At 40.5% G+C, this 18049-nt stretch overlaps 1 pseudogene; it reads right to left on the reverse strand.

Annotated features, from left to right (window-relative positions):
• Positions 1 to 11655: 11655 nt before the first annotated feature.
• LOC119054634 (obg-like ATPase 1) lies at positions 11656 to 12814 on the reverse strand (annotated as a pseudogene).
• Positions 12815 to 18049: the final 5235 nt, after the last annotated feature.

Here is an 18049-nt window from a genome sequence, read left to right on the forward strand (position 1 = left end):
TGGCTGTGGGTCGATTATTGTGATTTTTCTGCAAGTCCTCTCTCAGGAGCCAGACTGTCAGCACCTCTCTCCAGCTCCCTAGGAGGGGGAACTAGGACTTCCTCACAGCGCTCTTTTCCCAGGGGTTACCACCATGGGTTGGGTTGCGGGCGTGCGGGTGCCTGTGCCAGCCAGGCTGCCTGGTTCCCACAGGATCCAGCACAGACCTGCCTCAGTTCTGTGGGGGAACTCCAGGCCCTCTGCCCGGCCTTGGGTTTGCTGCCAGGCTGGGTGAGGAGTGGACCAGGCGGTTGTGTCTATCGGAGTCAGAGCCCCACACTGTGCCTATCAGTTCTCCGGCCAGCAACCACAAAGTCCGAGGTTGGGGCCCCTTGTCCTCAGCACCCTCTCTGTAAACTCCAGCAAACAAGTCTCTCTTGGTGCCCAACCTTGCTTGGCCAGAAAGGGAGGGAGTTGAGGATCTCAGCTCTCTCCCAAGGTCCCCTTGGCAGGCCCAGGGCTCCCAAAGAGTCCAAGGAAGATTAACCAGAAGCCGGGAGCTGATCTGAGGGCTGGGCACCGACCTAGACACGCTGGGCGCGCGTCAAGGTGCGATACTCGGTGTGCACTGGTCCCTGGACTTTGCACCAGCCGAAAACCCTTCTGCTCCCGTCTTTGTTTCAGTCCCTTTGGCAGACCCAAGCAAGGGGAACTGATCCGGAGTGCTGGGCGTTGACCCAGGTGCGCTAGGCGCTCACCCAGGTGCACTAGGCGCTCGCCCAGACACGCTGCACACTGGACACTGATCCCCCGAACTGTGGGCCGGCCAAAAACCCTTCAGCTCCTGTCTTTGTTTCGGTCCCTTCGTCAGGCCCCAGCCTCCCGAGGAATCCAAGGTAGGGAGATGCACGGGGAACTGGTCCAGAATGCTGTGCTGCCCCCCACCGAGCACCACGTGCTGAGCACTGGTCCCCAGACTGTGCACCCCCGAATTCCCTGCTGCTCCTGTTTTTGCTCCGTCCCCGAGACTCTACTGTACCGCTGCTGTCTCCCTACCATCTGGATCGTCTGCAACCGTCAAGATTTCTGGTCCCTTATTTTCATATATGCTGAGCAACTGCTGGCTCCCTGGCTTCTCCTCCACCGTTCAGACTGGATTCTCTCCCTTGAGTACAAGGAACTGGTCTGCTCCGTCCTACTTGGATAAGTATATCCAAGTAGTATATACTTAGTAAGTATATCCTATACTTGGATAAGTATAGTGTTCACCATGATATTTCACCCAACTAGTCACTTTTTATAAAAGATGAATGAGAGACAAGACTCTTGTTAGAGGGGAGGAGGATTGTGAGCTGAATCCAAAAAACAGAGCACTCATGGAAGTTTAGGTGATGAGTTATATTGAGAGTAAAGGATAGAAAGTAGACGTAGTGTGCCAGAGAATAAAGTTAACCACAACAATAATAATTCTCAGGACCGAAGTGAATTGGGCTAAGATCATAGAGGGTGGCTGTGTAGTATGTACAATTGTGTGGGACAACAATTATTTATAATAGTACCGGAACAGCAATAATATAACAAGAAATATATGATTTAGACTATAAGAGTAGAAAGTACATGATCAAGAGTAGTGTGTTATTGGAACATGAAGTGAAAGAAGGAAAATTAAAATACAATAAAGAGAGAATAAGGAAAACCATCAAACAATGCAGTTAATCAGAGAAATAAAATGAAGAAACCTAAACATAAGGAAGAAAAATAAAAAATACTAACGGTAAAAATAATAAAAAATAATAATAATACATGTAAATACTAAAATGCCAGCTCTGTGGGATAGCAAAGTGACATTTGTCTCAGTTTCTCAATTTTGGGCATTAGCTTTGTGCTTCCTTTTTGGATCTGTCTCTGGACCTTTCATAACTCCATGTCTTATTGTCTCACTTGGAGGAAGAAAAAAAGAGAGAGGAAAGAAAAAATAATAATAAGCCTCTTGCTGACTTTAAATGTGTTGAGTGAGTTCTGCTGGTCTTCCTGGATATTGCAGGAAGAGGGGGGATGGGCTTTGCTTTTCTCCCTTCATATGATTTTGCAAGGATTGGGACCAGGTCTGGGCAGCAATATTCACAGTTGCCCAGCCTCCAGCCCAGGTCCTCTATGAGCTGCCTGGCTCAAATCAGCCACTGTCTCTGGGGCACACAGCTCAGGTGAAGCACAGCTGCATAGCTCAAATCACGTTTTGGGTGAGCCAGCCGCTTCTTCTGATTCCTTATAAAGCAGCTGCCTGCTGTTCTTAACAATCGCACAGCTTTTCACACAGCCCAACTTTCTAACCAGCCTGAAGAGTATCTGGGTCAGGGTCCAACATGGCCCAACTCTTCTTTCTTCTCTAGGTGTTGCCTGGCACCCCAATTTCTCTGGTAATGACGTAGCTGGCATCCACAATCCCAGGGGATGTATACCATCTCTGTGTGTCTCCCACTTTGTCTCTATTCCCCCCAGCAACTTCCAGCATCCATATCCCTCCTGGTGCTGGGCTGCCCTCCCTGCTCTGGTAGGGGAGGAAGCTGGTGATATAATTCTCCTCCCCATATCCTGCAGCAGGCACCAGGCTGGGGGCCACAGTGGCCTAGGTACCTGTGCAGATTCCATGGACCTAACTGCCCCAGCATAATCTCCTCACTGTCTGTTTTTTGATGTCCTTTACCCTTTTTGGCCTCCAAACTTCATATAAGCTGAGATTTTGTTGGTTATTCACTCTGTTCCTCAGAAGATCAGCTAGGTGTTCCACCTGGGCACAGGGAGAACTGGACTCTGCTCCCACCTACCTTGCTGCCATCTTGCTCCCTATACATCTGTTTTTATCCCAGTATCTATTCAGGGTCTTTGTGGTTCCATACCTATTTTTGAATTATTTGTTCTAGTTCTGTGAAATACGCCACTGTGAAATTCTTTGATAAGAATTGTGTTAAACCTATAGATTTCTTTGCGTATTATGAATATTTTAATAAAGTACAACATGGTATATGTTTTTATTTATTTGTGTCTGCTTTAATTCATTTGAATAGTGTTACAATTTTTTTTTATTACAGGGCTTTTATATCCTTGTTGAGGTTTATTCCTAAGTATTTTTTTTTCTGATGCAGTTGTAAATAGGATTGTTTTCTTAGTTTCCCTTTCTAATAGTTCATTATTGGTGTATAGAAATGTAACCAATTTCTGGATAATTATTTAGTTTCTTTCTATTTTACTAAACTTATTCATCAGTTCTAATAATTTTTGGTGAAATCTTTAGGGTTCTCTATATACAGCATCATGTCATCTGCAAATAATGACAGTTTTACTTCTTCCTCTTCAGTTTGGATTTTTAAATTTCTTCATATCTGATTGCTGTGACTAAGACTTCTAGTACTACATTGAATATGAGTGATAAAAGTAGACATCCCTGTGTGTTCCTGATATTTCCCACTGAGTATATGTTATCTGTGGATTTATCATATATAACCTTTATTATGTGGAGATATGTACCCTCTATTCTCACTTTGCTAAGAGTTTTTAGCAAAAGTGGGTGCTGGATTTTGTCAATTGCTTTTTCTGAATTTGTTGATATGATCATATGATTTTATCCTTCATTTTGTTTATGTGATGTATCATATTTATTGGATTTGTGATCCTGCTTCCCAGGAATAAATCCCACTTGATCATGATATGTGATTTCTTTAACATACTGCTGAATTCAGTTGTCTAATATTTTGTTCAGGATTTTTGCATTATGTTCATCAGAAATACTGGTCTATAATTTTCCTTCTCTGCAGTGTCTTTATCTGGTTTTTGAGCTAGGATAATGCTGGCCTCGTAAAATGAGCTTGGGCATCTTTCCTCCTCTTAAATCTTTTGAAATAGTTTGAGAAGGATAGGTACTCTTCTTTAATGTTCAGCAAAATTCACCTGTGAAGCTAGCCAGTATACATTGTTTGTGTGCTGGAAGTTTTTTATTAATGTTTTGATTTCATTAGCTGTAATTAGTCAGTCCAGATTTTCTGTTTCTTCTTGATTTGGTATTGAGAGATTGTATATTTCTAAGAATTTATCCATTTCTTTGAGAATGCCCAATTTGTTGGCATATATTTTTTCATAATATTTTCATATAGTCCTTTGTATTTCTGTGCTGTCAGTTGTTACTTCTCTTCTTTAATCTCTGATTTTATTTATTTGAGTCCTCTCTTTTTTCTTGATGTTTGTTAAAAGTTATCAATCTTGTTTATCTTTTTGAAGAACCAGCTATTGGTTTCCTTGATTTTTTCTGCTTTTTTCATAGTCTATTTCATTAATCTTTGCCATAATCTTTATAATTTCCTTTCTTCTACTCAGTTTTGGCTTTATTTGTTTTTCTTTTTCTCTAGTTATTTCAAATGTAAGATTAAATTTTTTATTTCAGGTTTTCCTTATCTCTTGAGGTAGGCCTATAGTGCTATGAATTCCCTCTTAAAACTGCTTTTGCAATGTTTCACAGATTTGAGGTTGGTGTGTTCTCATCTTCAATTGTTTCAAGGTATCTTTTGTTTTCTTCCTTGATCTCTTTGTTAACTTATTCATTGTTTTGTAATGTGTTTATTAGCCTCCATATGTTTGTATGATTTTTAGTTTATTTCTTGAGATTGATTTCTAGTTTCATACCATTATGGTTAGAGAAGATGCTTGATATGATTTCAATCTTCTTAAATTTATTGATACCTGTTTTGTGTCCTAACATGTGTTCTATCCTAGAAAACGTTCAGTGTGCACTTGAAAAGAATGTATATTCACTACTTTAGTGTAAATGCTCTGAAAACATCAATTAAATTCATTTTCTCTAGTGTGTCATTTATAACTACTATTTCCTTATTGGTTTTCTAGAAGATCTATCCATTGATGCCAAGACAGTGTTAAAATCCATCAAAATTGTACCTGTATTTAAGTGCTCCTATGTTGTATGTATAAATGTTTAATAGTTATATCCCTTTGTTGGACTGATCCCTTTATCATTATGTAGTGTCCTTTTCTGTCTTTTATTTTGTGTAAGTTATGTGAGCCCTCCTATTGTAGTTGAGCCTTGATTACTTTTGGCCTGCCTCTACATGAGGCCAACCCTGAGGCCAGCTGATTGTGAGGATCAGCCCCAACCACAGTATATAGGCTGCTGGGCAAGTGCTGATCCCATGAAGAAGAATTTGCTTCAGCAGGATCTGATACCTACTGAGATCTCTTTTTTGATGTTCTGCTTGTAGAGCTAATTGGATCCTGCTCTGATATTGTCTGAAGTCCACCACTGGGTGTGTTAGTTCTAGAGCCTCTTAAGACAGACTCTTGTGCAGGTCAATGTCAGATGTGGCCTGTGACTAGTTCCATCCTACCTGTTTTGAGCTACAAAGTGATCCTCAGCTTGTGGCTGCCTCTTCTGAGTTTTGGTATGCATGAGAAGGACCAACCTGTGCATCAATACTGGCTTCCACCAGCACTGAGCCTGGGGGCAGGTCAGCAAAAGGTCCAAAGCACTCCTAAATCTGCTTCTGCTCTCCTTGCCTCTGGCTGCTGGCTTCCCATTAGTCTTAGTCACTGAAAGAGTCTCTAGGGGTACTCAAGTTGCATGAGCTAGGTTCTCAATGAGTTACCAGGTAGGGCTAAGTGGTACTCACTAGACTGACACAGATTTAAACTTGATGCCAGTGCTGGGTCTGAGGCCACTCAGAAATAGTCCCAGGGTATACCCCCTGGGTACCCACAGACCTTTGTGTAGGATGTCACGGTGTTGTTAGTGTGAGGCCTTCAGAGTTCATCAGGATCAAACTAAGACTTGGCCATGTGAAGGGATAGCTAGTGTAGGAATGGGGGTGGAGATCAGGTGTGCATGTGAAGGAAAAATGGTTCCTGTCCTAGAGCCACATAACTCTCTCTCTCATAGTTTGCCTGGAACCCCTCAAGTGCCTGGGCTTCAAAGGGTGTGGTCACCAGGAGTTGGGAGGGCGGGGCTAGTGAATCTCTTATTGGGTGATGGAGCTAGGCAGGCTGGAAGGAGGGAGAGGGACTGGCCCTGAGCCACACAACTTAGTCTCTGACACCCCCTGAGTCTGTCTAGACCTCTACACCATGAGCCTGAGCAGCTGACTCATCTGCAGGGCATGAGTTGGCAGGGAAGGTGACAGGCAGTCATCTGTCACCTTCAGTAGTTGGTGACACCTGAAATAGTTGGGATATTGCGTTCCCCCAGGCTGGTGCTGTTTGTAGGGGAATGCCCAACTCAGGAAAGATGGCATCTGAGAGTAGTATGAGAGAGGATATCAGCACAGGGACCTTGGCAGCTGTCCCTTCAGCTTTCTCCCAGGACTCACACAACCAAGTCTCTTCTCACATGACTCTAATCTGCTCTAAGCACAGGATGAGTGGCTGCAAACAAGATTTTGTTCACTGGCTCTTTGAGAGCGCACCTGGGTTTCTAGTGGACTCCTGTTTCTCCCTGATGGACAGAAACCCCACTGACTTTCAGAGCCAAATGTCATGTGGGCCCCTCTCCCTAGTTCTGATGCAGTAGGGTGGGGAGCCTGGTATAAGATTGAGACTCCACGCTCCTCACGGGAGACCTGTGCAGCTGAGATAGCCCTCTGGAATCTCAGCCACCTCCTGTGGGTGTGGGGCCAACCCTTTCCTTTCTCCATTTTTCTTAGCAGTCTCAGTGTGGCTTCTGTAAATCCTTGGTTATAAAGCTTTTGTTCAGGTGGTCTTCTATTGGTTATTCAGGTTGATTGTTCTATATTTTAGCTGCAATTCCAGTTTGGTCCTGGGACATGATGAATGTAACTCCCACCATTTTCAATCTGTCTGAAAAATATCTGTTTAAATAAAATATTGCATGAAAGTTCCATGTGTATATGACTAGATTACAATAGAGCTTCTCCAGTTGAAGCAGGGACTAGAAGCTCCCCCCACTCAGATTATCCTCATCTCCACAGATAGCAGGGCACCATGACATAGTTTTAAAAACAGGCATTTCCTCATTTTATTCATGTGACACTGGGGCAATTGCAGCCCAGAGCAGTGAAATGATGTATCCAAGATCATACAGTAAATGTGTATCTTTGTCTACTTCTACTGTATCATTCTGTGTCAGTAATAATGATAATAATCATTATTATTAAGTTCATTTAAATGTTCTTGTGTAAGTATCTCATCTGTCCCAAGTAAATTTTAAGCAAACATTTAAATGCCTGAGTCCTATGTTTAAAATGTATCCTTCCCAAGCTCTTCTTGGATATGCAAAATTACTAATTGCCAATTTAACAAACTGGCTGACATGAATGCCTCCTAAGTTGTGAGAGCACAGAAACTGGAGCTGATCTTTTGAGGTGTAGCGTGTCCCGTTCTTTTTCCCCTCAGTAAAAGTCATTGAAAACCCAAGTGTAATTTCTAAACCTCAGGCTCACTTCCATGAAACCAGACAGAAGGAAAACAGCAGCATCGACTGCTTCAAATGTCATTCCTTTCCATGTCCCATGGCCCTCTTCAAGTTGAGTTGCTAATTAGCACTAAAATAACCTGCAAGCAGGGGAGCAGCTGTACATATTAGTAAGAAAGAGACTAAATAATTGGCAAACTAAGCAACTGAACCTAGATGGTCAACTAAATGATGCTCTGAAGAACAATTTTTTGGTCATCTCTTCTATATTTTTTATTTTTTCTAACCAAGGAACTCTTTATAAATGAGCTTCAAATCAAAAACCCAAGGAAGATCGGAGTGGTGAGTAAAAATAGTAATGCTACCACATAACAGCCTCCCCCATTTTAACCATCTGAGTGACTAGAGTGAAGTCCCCACTCTGTGCTGTGTGTGAGACATGGGGTCATGCTGGCTTTGCCATGATTCCCATCTTTTGTTGTGGCCTGAACACTGGGACTTGGAAAAGCATGACAAAAGGCCTGTATCAGTCAGGGTTCTCCAGAAAAACAAAACACATAGGAGATACATATTTACTGATTTATTTTATTCATTCATTCAAAGGAATTGATTGAATGATTACAGAGATCGACAGTTCACAAGATCTGCAGTCCGAAGGCCTGAGAACCAGATGGTTCAAGTTCCAGTCTTAGTCTGAGTCCAAAGGCAGAAGAAGAACAATGTCCCAACTTGACCATCAGGCAGAGAGAGTGAATCCTGTCTTGCTCAGCTTTTTGTTCCATGTGGGCCTCGAATGAATTGGATGAGGCCCATCTACAATGATGGGGACAATGTACTTTATTTACATTGATTCAAATGCTAATCTGATCCACAAACACTGTTACAGAGACATCCCAAAATGATGTTTTGGCACCCAATGGTCCAATCAAGTTGACAACACATGTAACCATTACACAACTTGAGGACAGAAGAAGGTCCTCACCAGAGGTACCCTGAAAGTTTATTGCTACAAACACAGACTGGAATCTATCTCACTGGAAGTCCATCATACAGAGATCATTCTTGGATCCAAAACGTCTCTGGATGAGGCCACTCTGATGACTCCTAGACTTGACTTTAGCATTCCTCTCGAAAAACCCATTATCGATATAGGAAGAAATATGGGTTTTGAACACTAATACTCATTAAGGATAAAAAAGTGTTCTGAAGCAATTTTATGTTCTTTTGGTTAATAGTAAATTCAGGGAGACGGAGAGAGAAAATGTGGAAACATTTTTGTCTCATGATGATTTGGCAGGAGAAACGGCATGCTCTTGGCAGTTTCTTTACTTAGCTTCGATGGCATAATAAGGGGACACCAGTTTCAGGCTTTTGTCTGGAAATAAGGTCCCAGGGCATGGAAAAGACTCAAAGGCTAATTTTTCTTTAAAATAAATTGATTCTATGCTATTAATAAAGATTCTGTTTCTCATATGAAACTGCTATAGAATATAAAAAGCCTGGAGGAGTCTATCCCTTTGAAATATTTGGCAAGAAAATATAAGGCAGGATTTTTAATGATCATCTTAAAAGAACTTTTGCTGTCCTGGTTAGTCTAAGTTAGCCTTTTAGGCATGTGATTTGAAAAATATTCATAATTCACTCACTTTCCTAACTTGCTTCAAGCAATCATAGTTTTCCATTGACTTAGAATTTCTCCAGCCTAGGACAAACACCAATCCAACAGAAAATTAGTGAGTCTGAATGGGAGCTGAATTAAAATATTATTCTTTTAATACTGTAGTATAATGTATATTCAGACAAGGATTATCTCCACTTACTAGACAGCAAGTTTTTGGCATAATTCATCCCTAAGTCACCTGTCAAGACTCTGTGGCAGGCAAATGTACTTCAAAACCAGCTTAAGTTAATAATGTAAAACAGAAACTATAAAAATTAAAAATAGCAATGTGTTTGGCTCTAAATTTAGTTTTAAGTAAAAAAAAGTCAGGACATTAAATCGTCTGAAAGTATCTTGCCACGTTCCTCCTGGTCCTGTAGTATACTCACAAAGGAAGTGGCATGTTTGCACTGGATTGGGTAAATTTAGGAAACAAATTTGAGTTATAGGGTGTTATGGGTTTTGGAAGAAGGAAAGTGCTGTCAGAATACAAGATGTTGTTCTTAACTTTTTCCATGACACTTGTATATTAGTCCACAGTTTGTGACCATGTTTTATAGTTGGCTGACTGCTCTCTCCTTCCCCCAATCCCTGCCCTCTTATTAAACAAAACACTTGCATGTTCTGGGAAGTGTTGGCAACTCACCCATGTCACTGTCATCTAGGCAGTGCTGTGATGTGGTGAAAAAAATCCCAGGGCTGGAACATCAGAGCAGCTAAGCAACTGTGGGGTACGTGCAGTGGGCTCTGCAGAAGTCCCGTGCCAGATGCTGGTGTGGGCCAATGGCAGCAAGGGACAGCTGTGGAGAAAGAAGTATACCGCAGCTTCACCTGCAAATGCTAAAATATCTTCTCTCCCTCTCCCCTCTATTCTCACCAAGACTTCTTGGCTATTTCTGCCAACTATTCCTCTGTTTGTCCATTTCTAACCAATTTATCTCTATTTCACCACCTCAGATTCATTTATTCAACAAATATTTATTAAGCACCTGCTATTCAAGGCACGCACTCTTCACCACACTTCGTTCTGGCCTTCATCCTTACTTCTTCCTGAAACTGGTCTGGACTAGGCCGCCTGTTTATTGTTAAATTCACAGTTGCATTTCCAGTGCTCTCTCTGCAGCATCTGAAAGTGTTGATCTCTTTGCATTTCATAAAGCATTCTCATCCTTTGCCTTCCTTAATAACCCTCTCTCCCCATTTTGCTCCTTTTTCGGGTGCCTTTTTTGGTCTCTTTCTTGTTTCTTGTTCTTTTTCTGCCTCTTCAGTGTTCATATGCTTCAGGGCTACATTATTAACCTTCTTTCAAGTCTACACACCCCTCTGGATAACCCCATATCTTCTTAACACTTCAGCTAAATTTACTTTGAGAGCTAAATTTCCAGCCCACATTTCTCTCCTGAACTCCAGACATATTTAGTCAACTGCTTGCACAATACAACCATCTGTTCCAATTACTACAGCTGCATAGCAAGTCATCCCAAACATTAGTGCCATGAAAGAACCATTGGTTGGGTCACAAACTCAGTACACAACAAAGACAGTTGTTTCTGCTGTATGATGTCTGGGTCCTCAGCTGAAACGACTTAAAAGCTGGAATGATTTAATAAATGGAAACTAAAATCATCTGTAAATTTCTCCATTCACATGTCGAATGGTTAATGTCTGTGATATGTTATATGCATGTTGGCTGGGACCTCATCTGGGACTATCAGCCAGAACACCTGCAATGGCTTCTCTACGGGGCCTAGAATTCCCCATAGAATGGCAACCTCAGGATCGTTACACTTCTCAAATGGCAGCTCAGGGCTCCAAAGGTGCACGTCCCAGCTAACAATACAGAAGCCATGTTGCCTTTTATGACCTAGCCACAGAAAGCACTCAGTGTCACTTCCATCACTTTATATTTGTGCACAAGCCCCCCGATATTCAAAGACAGAGGATTCGATTCTATCTGGTGATAGGGGATGGTGGCCAGCCTCTAAAAGATCATGTAGAGCTATTGTTGCAGTTGTCTTTGGAAAGTACAGTTTGTCACATCACTCCTCTCCACCCCCATCCTCACAGTGCTCCATCTATATCATGTATCACAGTGCTTCATACACTCCTTCCCTCCATGCTTGTGCACATACCATTCTCTCTGACTAGACTGTCTTTTCCTGTCTGCTTGCCCCCACCACTACCTGATTGATTGACTTTCCAATGTTTTATTGAGTGTAGACATCTGAAATACAGTAAAACATGGGTTATCCGTAGATTCAAAAAGGTGTAAGCCACACTGCCCTCACTGTCAAATGTGACAGAGATTACGGAAGTATCATGAGAGTAATATGGTTCCTGAATGCTTCTACAATTTGGAGGAGGGTCTTAGTCATGAAAAAAGCAAAGCTGTTCACATTAGAGACTTTGAATTCCACTGAAGTTATACAGTATTTTAATTTGAAAACAAATTTAAAAAATTTTGTTTGTAGAAGATTCCTATCCTCCCAAGTTTGTCCCTTTGGTTTTCAGAAGTTTTAATTTTAAAAAATCATATGCCTTTTGGAAATTGTACATTTATCTGAGTAATAACTAAAATTTATTTTTTGTTCTATTGCTGGGATGTATTAAATTTGAAGAATATCTCCATTTTCAGCAATATCTATTTCTGCCTTATCTGTACTTTCAAGCAGCCTTGACCACATTTTCAGAAACTTCCTCTTGAAAATCTTCATATTTCATTGCTTCAGCCATAATGAATCATTTTTCAAGATCTGTGTGAATCTTTTCTGCAGCTGGAGGAGCCTCCATGCTTGTCCTAAGTACTGAACACACTCCATCTGGGTCTGCAGTGAAAAAGCGTTCTGGTTGGAGTGTTGCACATCCAGCCTTAATGATCTTTGGCAAAGTTCTTTGTGTAGTGTTCTTTTTCAGATACTTTTATCTCTCCTCAGCACTCAATTCTTGCAACTAGCATTCCAACAGCACACTGAAAGGAATAACCAAGGCACTTGGGTCATACCTGTCCACGCATGCATTAATTTTATCAACCATTTATTTTTCCTTCTAATGTAGTTTTTTTCAGAAGGATTAACCAAGTAAACAATTGTTTTTAAAGTCAGAAGTGTTTATTCAGCACTTTAATCTCTTTGTCATTCCAATCATGATAGAAGCAAACAGGTTCTTTTGATCTATAACCCAGGATTTGACTTTGCACATTATATCAAATTCAGGTTTTAGGTTTTTTATCTCTTTCTCTCATAGACACTTTTTCTAATTTATCTATAACAGGCCAATCATTTCCTCATCTTTAAGCTGAAGCTCTTTGTATATTATTTCTATGTCTCAGATAGGAGTTACGCATCCTTCAACATGTATGACATCTTCAAAAGCATGTATTAGATGAAAGATGCCATCGCAGGCACTAATGTGAGTAAAAAGGCATTTCCCAGGCCCTGGCCATTTTACAAGCCCCTTTTACAAAACCAGCAATAATATCCACTCCATTGAGAAAGGCAGGAGTTTTGCCTGCTGGTTTGTGGTACTGGCAAAGAAAATCAAACCTTTCACTTAGCACAGGTACTCTGCAGTGAAAGAAGTGCAGTGATCAATAGTGCAGAATGGGAAGTTTTCTGCTGAGGACTGACTGTGGGTTCACACATTGAAGAAGGTAGATTTCCCAACATTTGGCAATCCAACATAAAAGAAGTTTCCAAATCTTCCAATGGTTGGGGTGGTTTAATTCCACCACCTCCCTTTTTGGGAGACATTGTGCTCAAAGCCATGTGGGCATGGGGTCCCAGAGGCAGTGGCAGATGGGTCCTACTGATAGCAGGAGACGGGGAGAAAGGAGGAAAGAGAGTGCAGGCCAGTCACCTCCACAGAACAAAACACCCAATAGCAGTGGTGGTAGAACAGGAGGGTGGAGCATCTGGCAGCACAAGCACACAGGTGCCCTGCCCTGCCACTAACTGATTTTTAAATCTAACTTCTATCTGTCTTTCAAGCCTCATCTTAAATGCCCATTTATTCAGACCCAATATAACTTTTAGGGGAAATACAATAACCATCACCTCATCTTGCTTTCCTCCCTCTTGGTTCCCCTTATTCATCCAACAACTGTATGTGTGGGGAGGAACATCCCATGCCTGAATTCTGAGTCACTTGACCTAGTTCAAAGTCTGGTTCCACAGCATGCTGATTGTGCAAACTTGAGCAATTTGTTTAAGCTTGTAAAGCAGGGGTGTCAAACTCATTTTCACTGGGGGCCACATCAGCCTTGAGGTTGCCTTCAAAGGGCCTAATGTAATTTTAGGACTGTATAAATTTAACTACTCCTTAACAGTTAAGTGAGAGCTGGGCGCTGCCGCTGGGTAGAAACAAGGTGCTGGGCCAGATAAAATAAGGTGGAGGGCCGGATTCAGCCTGTGGGCCTGTGTTTGCTACTTGTGTCATAAAGCTTTAGTTTCTACATCTACAAAATGAGGAAAATATTCTATTACCACATGGAGCTGAGGGTTAAATGGAATGATGCAAAGCTATTAGCCTAAAGCTGATTTAGTAAAACCCAGTTATTACATCATCCTGAGACCAACTGTATGGGTTAAAGTTTACTTTTAAGAACTGATGACTTAATGCAAACATTTCCCCTCTAGTTCTAAGAAGCTACAATGCTTAAAGAAAATGAAAGAAAAAAATAACCTTTTTGAAATATCTTTACTATAAAGGCATCCATTGTCTGTATTTCTATAGTTTTTTGTTTTAATGGTTATAATTCATGTACATTCACTAGTTAAACAGCCAGTTTTAACTACAAGCATTTGCATAGTAAGTTCTATATTTAGCATAGCTCATTATTTCTCTCCAAGCATATGCTTTTACTCCTACTGATGTGAGAGAGAATCTTTTTGCTTTCAAAAAGACACTTGCCCCAGCTGTCTCTCCTATGAAGTGTATCTCACCTTCTTCTTGTACCAATGGTCCAAGAAAAGCAACAAATTCAGCATAATCACTACCCTCATATGACTTTTCTTTCTCTCCATTAATCACTGTGTTTGGCACTCACCATGCATGGTTTTGGTCTGCTCTGGAGATTAAATACAGGGTTCCCCAATATTTTCCTTGTGTAGAAAAGAGTCCTTGGTGAAATATTTGCAGTGAAAGAAGCATATTTTTGTGGTGATTTCAAGGTGTTATTGATGTAGGCATTCTGAGGGTCCTGGGGTCTGGGTATTCTGTGGGTTCTTGGCTTCACACAGGAAAGAATTCAAACAAGAGCCAGCTTTAAAGTGAAAGGGAGTTTATTAGTGAAGTCGTGAGACAGAGAATGGGCTACTCCTTAGACAGAGCATCCCTTCCTTTACGGAGGTTCATTTAATCAGGGGATAGGGATTTCATTAAGAGGAGGAATGTTCAGGATTTTCCCTGGGAAAGGGATGGAGAGCTCTCAGAGGAGCTCCAGGGGCCGCATTGTGTCCATATATGGGCCTTCCATTTCCGATCATGGTGACTCAAGGTGTGTGGTTTACCATGCTGATGTATGCAACGAGTGTGTATTGAGACCAAGGGTTACTGTTAGGTGAAATAGGGCACCATGTTGGATCAGCTGCTCTCTGCGAGTTTTAGTCATAAACCCCATGGGGGTGGTTGTCTTTCTTCTTGACATTTCTGTCACTTTTATCAATTGCAGCTGTTCTGCCATATACCTTTATCTCGGTATTTTGGTTTTGTGGTATTTTTGTGTTTTTGTTTTGTTTCTTCTCGTTCATTTTTTTTAACTTACCAGTCAGTTACTGTTTGTACAGCTTGTATAGTTGGGATGTTTGTTTTATGCATCACTATGTCAAGGAAGGAAAGCTTTCAGTGTTTAAAGGCCATACATGAAATAGGCTGAAATTCCAGCTCTATATCTGTTTGAGCAAAGTACATAAAATAAATAAGAGCAATTGAGGAGTCATTATAGAGAGATAGATGTTGGCTATCCACATAAATGGAGACATTCAAAGAATGAAATGAGTCACCTGCACTAAGGAGGCAATGAGGTCTCTGGGCTTTTTCAATCACTGGTTAGTCAGTAAATTGAAAGAAAGGTAAAAAAAATAGTGAATAATTGGATTAAGATAGCTTATTCTTCCAAGATTTTATAATAAAATTCCAATGAATATGTACTCCACTACAATTGCTAGACAGGCCCTCAAAATTGCATTGTCTGGGATTTAGAGGAGAACAGAAGTTGAAGAGCCATCTCTGTGGATGAAAAATTTAATGGTCTCTTTTTAGTGTGAAGGTGAGAAGTTTAAGTGTGACTAGGCCACAAGGAAAGAGGATAACCCAGAAAAAATGGCATATTCTATAGCTGTTTGAATCTTCACCAGATACCTAGAAAGAGCCTATATATTAGAATTCTCTTAATCTATTCCTTTAAACTCAAAATCAAGTTTGTCTCCATCGCCAATACTGTGCACTTGTCCTCACTCATCCCTTTAGTATTCAGACTGGAGATGTTGTGTTAGCAGGTTAACCAAAGAGGCAAAGCAGGCTGACATGAATGAGTACACAGGCAGTTACAAAAAGGGTGGAACACGTATAGTAACACTGCCACCTCGTCCACATTCTCATAGGAAACAGTATTGGGTGATCTGGGCTGGGACCTTGTGTGTCTCTTGTGTAACAACAGTCATCTGTGGTAGAAGTTGTTTTCAATCCATAAAACTACAGCCCATCCTTGTGCCTCAATATCACCATAATAATTTAAACAGTGTTTAAAGTGGGAATGTGGTCACAGGATTTCAAAGCCATGAAGGTAGTTGCAAAATATTTAATTCAATCATTATAATTTATAGGTCTCAATTTAAATGTCACTTCTTCAAATGAATGTTTTCTATATTTCTGGACTACATCAAGTCTCTTGTTACATGATCCACAACACACTGTTCTTTCACTTAATAATACTTAATATGATTATAATTAAAAATAAAATATATAATAATTAGCACAATATCTCTATCCCCAATAATCTTCATGTTCCAAAAGAAAAAAGATTGTATCTCAGAGTTCTTGACATCAGGTGCTGAATTCTTTTTTGTTTAATTAGTTAAATAAAAGCTGAATTCAGATAAATAGAGAAAAAATATTAAGTGAATGTCATAGCCCCATCACACACCTCATTTCCAATATGCAGCACAGTGTTGTAGTTTGGATTCAGAAAAATAAAATTAAGGAGAATTTAGAAAGTTTATCTGTTACCTCAGGTTTTTAAGAGTCTATGAAGTAACGAAGTATGCACACTTCATCTCATTTCAGGATGCTTTTATATACCCATCCCCCCTTATTAAATAAACATTTCTTGAGTGCCTATAAGAGTAAGACACCAAATTAAATGCTGGAGATACAAACAGTGAAAAAATAGGGAGCAAGACTAATTTGTTTTTGCCATATTCTTGTACACTAATGGTTTGTCTCTCAAGAACACTGCTCCCAGGTCTGCACATGGCTGGGTCCTTCCCCTCATTTACATCACATTTTTTTATTCATAAGTTTTTTAAAATTTTATTTAGTTATTTTTCAAGTACAGTTTTCTATTTCTCCCATCCCAGCCCACCCCGCCCCGTGCTCCCCACCTCCCTCCCATTTCCACCCCCCTTACTTATTGTCCCTATGTCCTTTATATTTGTTCCTCTAAATCCATCCCCTGTTTTTCCCCTTAAATTCCCTCCCCACTCCCCTCTGGTCACTGTCCCCTTGTTCTCTGTTTCAGTATCCTTATTTTTATTCTGCTTGCTTGTTTGTTTTGTTATTTAGCTTCCTGTTAAAGGTGAGATCATATGGTATTTGTCTTTCAGCACCTGGCCTATTTCACTCAGCATAATGCTTTCCAGTTCCATCCATGTTGTTGCAAAAGGAAGTAGCTCCTTTTTTCTCTCTGCTGCATAGAATTCCACTGTGTATATGTACCACGATTTTTTGACCATTCATTTACCGACGGGCACCTAGGTTGCTTCCAGCTCTTGGCTATTGTAAATTGTGCTGCTATGAACATTGTGGTGCATAGGTTCTTTGATATTGATGTTTTAGGATTCTTAGGATATAATCCTAGCAGTGGAATTGCTAGGTCAAAAGGCAGGTCAATTTTTATTTTTCTGAGAAAATCCCATACTGTTTTCCATAATGGTTGTACCAGTCTGCAATCCCACCAACAGTGGACTAAGGTCCCCTTTTCCCCACAACCTCTCCAACATTTGTTGTTGGTTGCTTTATTTATGATAGCCATCCTGACTGGTGTAAAGTGGTATCTCATTGTGGTTTTAATTTGCATCTCTCTGATAGCTAGTGATATTGAGCATCTCTTCCTGTGTCTCTGGATCTTCTGTATGTCCTTGAAGAAGTGTCTGTTCAAGTCCTTTTCCCATTTTTTAATTGGGTTAGTTGTCTTCTTAGACTGGAGTCCTGTAAATTCTTTGTATATTTTGGAGATTAAACCTTTGTCTGAGGTATCATTGGCAAATATGTTTTCCCATACAGTTGATTGTCTTTTTAATTTAATACTGTTTTCTTTAGCTTCTGCTTTCTTTGGCAGAAGCTTTTTATTTTAATGAGATTCCATTTGTTTATTCTTTCCTTTATATTCCTTGCTCTAGAGGACATATCAGTAAAAATGTTGCTGCATGAAAGATCTATTTTCCTGCCAATGTTCTCCTCTAGGATTTTAATGGTTTCAAGGCTTATATTTAAGTCTTTTATCCACCTTGAATTTATTTTAGTGTATGGTGTAAGTCTGTGCTCAAGTTTCATTCTTTTGCACGTAGCTGTCCAGTTCTCCCAACACCATTTGTTGAAGAGGCTATTTTTAGTCCATTTTATGTTACTGTCTCCTTTGTCAAATATTAATTGAATGTAGAGAGTTGGGTTTATTTCTGGGCTCTCTGTTCTGTTTCATTGGTCTATGTGCCTGTTTTTATGCCAGTACCAGGCTGTTTTGATTACAGTGGCCTTGTAATACAGTTTGA

The sequence above is a fragment of the Artibeus jamaicensis genome, unplaced genomic scaffold (assembly GCF_021234435.1).
Source record: "Artibeus jamaicensis isolate MK-2021 breed Jamaican fruit bat unplaced genomic scaffold, CSHL_Jam_final contig_585, whole genome shotgun sequence".
NCBI classification, from domain to species: domain Eukaryota; kingdom Metazoa; phylum Chordata; class Mammalia; order Chiroptera; family Phyllostomidae; genus Artibeus; species Artibeus jamaicensis.